Genomic DNA, 6,500 nt, shown 5'->3' on the forward strand with positions numbered 1-6,500 from the left:
TGAAATATTTTGGTCACTAGAAAAGGTGTCGTATTACCGAACATGTGTTTTCTATATGGGAAAAGTTGGGAAAACAACAAAGTCACTGATGAGCTATTTTGACAATATTTTATTGTTTTGAGGATATAAAGACTTCGAAATTGTGTTTTTGATAATTTTTCATCATTTTTCTATTTAAGTTCCCTTTGGAAGGAAGTTGCAAAGGTTTGAGCGTATTTGATTATTTTCTGACGCATATGAATTATGATGCGCACGTTCGGTAAAGGCCGGTCGGTAATATCATGAGTATACTGGTCTAGATTCAATCATGAAAATCAAGTGTACGATCATCAAGTTCAAGTTTAAGTCTAACCTCTGTGTTACGGGACCCTGTTCCTGGTCTCACTTAGATCTTATGTTCTCCCAAAAAGGAAAAGCCATCCTAATTTACCCCCACTCTCATCGCAGTCCCGCGGCCCCAGGACCAGCAGTAGGCCTACACTGCAGGCTACAGGAGTACAGCACTCCCCTTGCCCCGGGGACCCGACACGTCTTCAGACAGTTCGGGCTGCCGCAGTAAAGCACTCCCCCAGCCAGGCCAGGCGAAGGCTCGGCGGCGCGGCGGATGCTCGGCCAGACCAAAAATGAGTCACGCCGCGGTCACAAAATCGGCTTCAAACAATCTTAAACGGACAGAACATACATAAATAGCATACATTAAATCGGCCATAAAATCAATACACATAAAACTCACCAAAGTATTGCCCTAGGACCCGGGCCTAGGACCAATTTCCCCTTTTCCTACTCCTAGGCTCAGCTGAAAAAATAAAAAAATCACGAAACGAAGGTTAGTCTTTATTCAGCCTTTTCCTTTTTATTTTGCGGATGTTGGCAGCACGGTCTCTACATCCGGTACCCAACTAAAAGTAGTTGTGAATAAAAAGAGATTTAGTATAGTGGAGGGCCAGGGGGCGCGGAAGCGGGAGCTGGGGTCCCACTTTTTCCAAAACCATGTACAAAAACGTAAAAATGACCATAGGATTGTGACTTTTGCATGGTCAGCGAAAAAAAAATGCTATAACAATTTTTGGTGTCACTTATTAGTCACTAGATATCTTGTTTTTTTTATTATTAATTTGTCAACAAGAATCACATTTGCAAAAAGTTCCGCATGATCAGGGCGGAGTCAAACCTTGTTTCATATTTTAATGAGAAAGGATAATTCATATTTCTATTGTAAAAAAAGTGATATGGTGAGTAGGTGACGTCATCGGTTTCATCACAACATTGAATGTGCATAGATCGAGCCGATGAACATTTAATAAAAATCCACCCCAACAAAACCATGGTTTGAATACAAAGAGAAATATCAAACAAGCATTGAAAATTTCTTCAAAATCGGATGTCAGAAAAATAAGTTATGATATGTCTTTTCACAAAACAGTTATCATGGTTATCATGTTATGTTCCAGGGGTCACTAAAATGGAGACTGGAGACGGTCATCCATTCACTATGAATTACATGTCTAACATAATGACATATTCTAATTTTCCCCGATTGTCATGATGTGAAACCGTAGAGTGTGATTCCTTCCTGAACATGTAGAATAACCATTGTTATAACAGTTTGAGGTTCAAACAAGAGGGTCCTAGGCTTATCACCAAATCATAATAAAAATATTGAATAATTCAAACAATAAAAAAAATAGTGAATGGGATATCACTGACTCTTTGATTTGCATATTGCTGTTTTGTGAAAGCTAGCGAAAATTCAAACTGTCATAACTATTTATTTTACATCCGATTTCGATAAAATTTCAATTGCATGCACTTGCATATCAATTTGTTTGCGCTCCTTTTTTGCAGTGCGTAGCGTGTTAAATTATTTCCCTATGGAGAATAATAGAAAATATACGCAGTTTTTGAGGGATTTGCTAAGATATCTCCCAAACGCGTCAACAAGGTGATCTATCAAAACAGAATAGAATAGAGCAGATTCTCACCTTGAACATGAGATTCGGCGTGGGTCCTATCGGTGGTCGAGTTGCGAGACTATCTTGAAGATTACCTTGAAATCTTCATTATTTCATCATTATTTCATTGTTATTTCAATATCATTTTTTTTATTGTCAAATTAAGTTCTGTCACTTTTGAGGTTTTTGACCTTTCTTGATGATTTTGGAAATCCATTTGTACATGAGCCAATGGGCAAGTGCGGGAAACGAAACGTTTGGTGCGACTTCACATGCATTGTTGTAAAAAATATATACATCACAATAGACCCTATAAAAAAAAGACATTTTGCAGAAAATACTGTAGATTGCGAATACCTAAGAATGATTTTGATTGGATAAAAAAACCTCTGTCACTTTTCACATTTGCAAAAGCTTTTGCAATTGGTCACTATAGTTTGGCGGGTTCAGCCGATGGCATTGCGTGTACACAGTATGATGGGGCCACTCCCTCCCCCCACCGCAAGAAGCGAAGGGAAAGGGAGGACTGGACAGGAGGAAATAAGCAAAGGAGCCTGAAAAGAATGAAGAGTTAAAGTGAGAGAGAAAAGAGAAAGAAATGGAGGGATTGTGGAAAAGTAAAAAAAAAAGAAAGAAAATAGGAGGGAAAAGAAAGAAAAATAGAGGGGGATGAAAATTTTATTCATGTATCTATTCTATTTTGTTTATTCAGTTTGAAACAGAGATACATGATAAAATTAAAGGTCCCATATGACCAAATTGAACATGTTTATAAAAATTACAACATAATCCTAATATGAAAATGAAGGGAAAGGACAGAAAAATAATGATAAGGAGAGTGAGGGAAATTGATATAATGTAAAGGAGAGGATGGGGAAAGAAGGAGAGAGAGAGAGAAATCACAAAATGGTGCTTGATCCCCCCCCCCAGATTAATGAGGCCTTTGTCAACTTAAGTCCCATTTTGCACTCATGCCTGCATTCAAGTCCCTACATGGGCACGATTTTTTTTTTTTTTACTGGGGGTGCTGGTTTGGAAGAAAAAAAAATCACTCTAAAATGGAGGGGGTTTGAGCTAAGAAAGTTTGACAAGCAAAAAGAAAAAGAAGAAGGTTTTCGCAAAAAATGGAGCTAAATTTCGCCTCGAAGGATTTCTGCTGAATACCACCCCATCACCCCTCCCCTCTCTTCCAAGGCACACGACTGTCATTTTGTGTGTGTGTGTGTTTGTAAACCAAGTTTCAGATCACGCTTCAAACACATTATTCAATAAGATTCTTTTTCACGTCGCGACTATGATATTACAAAATATGTAAATATAAGTTCACTTTCAGTTATCAACCAAATTTAGTTCGCGGGCTACGCACTCGCATCAGAATATTTATTTGTATTTGAATTAATGACATTTGGCAAAAATTATCAAGCATTATTTTTTTTTAAAGTTTAGAGAAGTTTAATGTAATATGTCTATAGACATATAGAAAGCCCCAAAATATTGATCGTATACTATCAATTTTGGGGCTTTCTTCCTGCTTCTATACCGCTTTATTTTATCCCCATTCCTTGTTCTCCCTTTCTTTTTAAAAAAACTTATTTGTTTATTTTCTTAATCTATGTTAAAGCGACGGAAAGATGTTCTGTTAAAAACACGGTATATCACACATAATGAATGAAATAGATATTCCTTCACTTAGTCCTTATATTACTCTGCGTTGAGGAATTTAAACTGTATTTTCTTTATAATTAGGCCTATATGAAAAAAAATGTTCACTACAATTTGAAAAAGAAAACACATGGGTTTTATTACGAAATAAGGTCATTTTGGTTAAATTATTCAATTTTAAAACATCTCCCAGAATACCAGGGGTGCTGCGTATATATGGACGCAGCACCCCCGTGGCATTTTTTTTGCCCGGGGGGTGCTTAATCATTTTGTACTCCCGCTTCCCAGGGCCAAGGAAATATCGGCGATACCGTCCGAGTGTCGCTTCCTCGAAAATAATGCACAACGGCAGTAAATCGAAACCCGGGGGGGGGAAGGGCACTTCCATTCACGAGTGGATACCATGCGCGACCATGGGGTCTCGAAAAGCACCCTAAACACGTAATTTCCATATTCTGAAAATGCACCCCTTAACAAGTATTGGCGTGTGAAACCCTACCCTTTACAAGTATTGGAAACAAAACGATACTCTTGGCAAATATTCCCTGAAATGAACCCCTAAACAAGTACAGGAATGTTTTATTGTTACGGGTCCTTCGGTCGTCGGCTTTACCTCATTTGGTTTAGTACGACCCCATATTCTACATCTCGCGCAAATCGGACTCTAAACACGAAGTGTTGGGGCAAAAAGGACATCCTTTATAAAACATTTTGATTTTGTTTTATCATCCCCGCAAATTCGATCCTAAACACGTAATTTTCCAAGGGAAATAGATACCCTTTTTTCATTATTTTTGTGTTTTTGACACCCTTATCACGTTACGTACGTAACGTGCCCTATCGCGAAAAAGACATCCTTTTTACGTGTTTTTTTTTGGTCGCGCATGGTATCCACCCGTCAATGTAAGTGGCCCCCCCCCCCCCCCGGAATCGAAACTAAAGTGATTGGTTTGCATTTTCCAGTTAAAGCCAGCCTTATATGGTCTGTACATAGAAATTAACCTTTAAACTCCTTCAATCAATATTAAATTCACTGTAGTTGTTTCGCATACTATATAGGGTTTTGTGCATACACACGAAGACATTTTTAACCCTAAACTAAACACTTGTACAAAATTTACTTATATATTGGGGTGTAATGTCTTGCACCCTATAAGTGGAAAAACTGAGATGCAAAAATACACCTTTTTATTATTATTTACACCCAGAAATGCTCGTCTGCACCGTAAAAGGTGCAAATTTTCACCTAATACTACAACATTAAAAAAATGTTCAAATTTGAATCTTTATTAATACATGGTTCTTCTCAACTTTGGTGCACAAATAAGCATTATCACTCTCATCGTGCCGGTGCATGCTGCTATTGTACCACTATAGGGTTCAAATTTGAATCTTAGTGTATATCACGGGGAGAAGAAGAAGAAAAACAAACGACACAAACAAAATAAATAAATGTACTAACAAAAAAAATAATACCTGACGAACTGTGAGCTGTCATTTCGACACGAACGAAATAAGTAAATTAAATTTTATTGATCAAATAAGAATCTTACACAATTGAGTATTATATGTTGAAAAAAATACAATACCAGCTAAAAAAACATTTGAGCAGCATATGCAGGAAGTGTAGATGAAGAGCTCAATTGCAAGAGGGGTTAGGTCCATTTTTGAAAATCAAATTTGATTTGTCTGTCTCAATGTATAGATTTAAGGAGCTCTATAAAGTATAAGATATCAAAGAAAAGTTGAAATTCCCATTAAAAAGTGGCAAAGAAAATCACTTTTTTCAAAAGTGGTTAGGTCCTTTTCAGTTAGGTTGCAAAAGGGGTCATAAGTCCACAAAGGAACGTTTTAGAAATATTTTAAAAATGAAGACAGGTAGATCACACCCTGAGGTGTTCAAATTACACCCTAGAGATTAAACATAACACCAAAGAGTGTAAATGTAAAGACAAAAGGTGTTACAATAACACCTATAGGTGTAAAACTAATTAACACTGGTGTCTGGTGTGGTCCTCTACGTATAACACCACAGCCTTGCTGTGTATCCCCTTTTGCAACCACTGAACTAGTCTGAAGAGCTCATTTGTCAACTGGAGGGGGGGGGGTTAGGTCAATGTTTCATAAATTCTATGGCTTTCTTTCTAAAAACATATAGATTTTTTGTCGCTGTGATGATGCCAAAGAAAATGTGAAATTTAGATTAAAATGTGAATAAAAGAGGCAAAGTACAATAACTTTTTTTTATTCGAAAGAGCAGCGGATTCATGTCAGTTTGCTTGCAAAAGGGACTGGGTCCACAATGATAATTTCTGAGAAAAAAAATATACAGAAAAAAATGAGGAGAGGTAGATTTCTTTTATACCCAATGTTATGTTCACATAGTACGTAGTACATCATGACAATTACGTTTCTCATAAGAATATTGCAAGAAGTGAGAGTACTAAAACATGATATTTTTAATGGAATGGTCCAAACTTGAATCAAGCAAATGAGGCGTGAGGGCCGGGTCGGGGGGGGGGGGGGGGGGAGGGCTCAACACATGGAGAAAGAATGAGGTACAACAGGAAGGCGGTGGACAAAGGAAAGGTATATTGAAGGCCCGGATTGAAGGGAAGGATAAGGGGAATTCCATTTGCTGTCGAGTATGTCAAAATTTGTCAGATTTTCATACAGATATAGGCCGCCTCGGGCTACAGGTAAAATTTTAAAAATAAATCGCTCGCAATGCGAATTGTTATAAATTAGGCTAATGTAAATGTTGTTTTATTTATTTCTTATTGTTTTGCTTTGACAAGTTAAGATATTTATCTCGCCTCATTCAGATAGTTGCGGGGATTGTGAAATCTTTTATCATTCCAAGAAAATCTTATCTGACAACGCAAC

The 6,500-nt window shown here is 37.3% G+C and overlaps 1 protein-coding gene across 1 annotated transcript in view; it reads right to left on the reverse strand.

The window, feature by feature from the left end:
* LOC121427544 (Hermansky-Pudlak syndrome 3 protein homolog) overlaps window positions 1-818 on the reverse strand; it is a 30,293-nt gene extending 29,475 nt beyond the window's left edge. Inside the window, exon 1 of the mRNA XM_041623989.1 lies at window positions 734-818. The gene's annotated coding sequence lies outside the window, so the exon portion shown is untranslated. The remainder of the gene's footprint in view (window positions 1-733) is intronic.
* Between the last annotated feature and the right edge of the window lie 5,682 nt (window positions 819-6,500).

Source organism: Lytechinus variegatus, chromosome 14, assembly GCF_018143015.1.
Source record: "Lytechinus variegatus isolate NC3 chromosome 14, Lvar_3.0, whole genome shotgun sequence".
Classification (NCBI taxonomy): Eukaryota; Metazoa; Echinodermata; class Echinoidea; order Temnopleuroida; family Toxopneustidae; genus Lytechinus; species Lytechinus variegatus.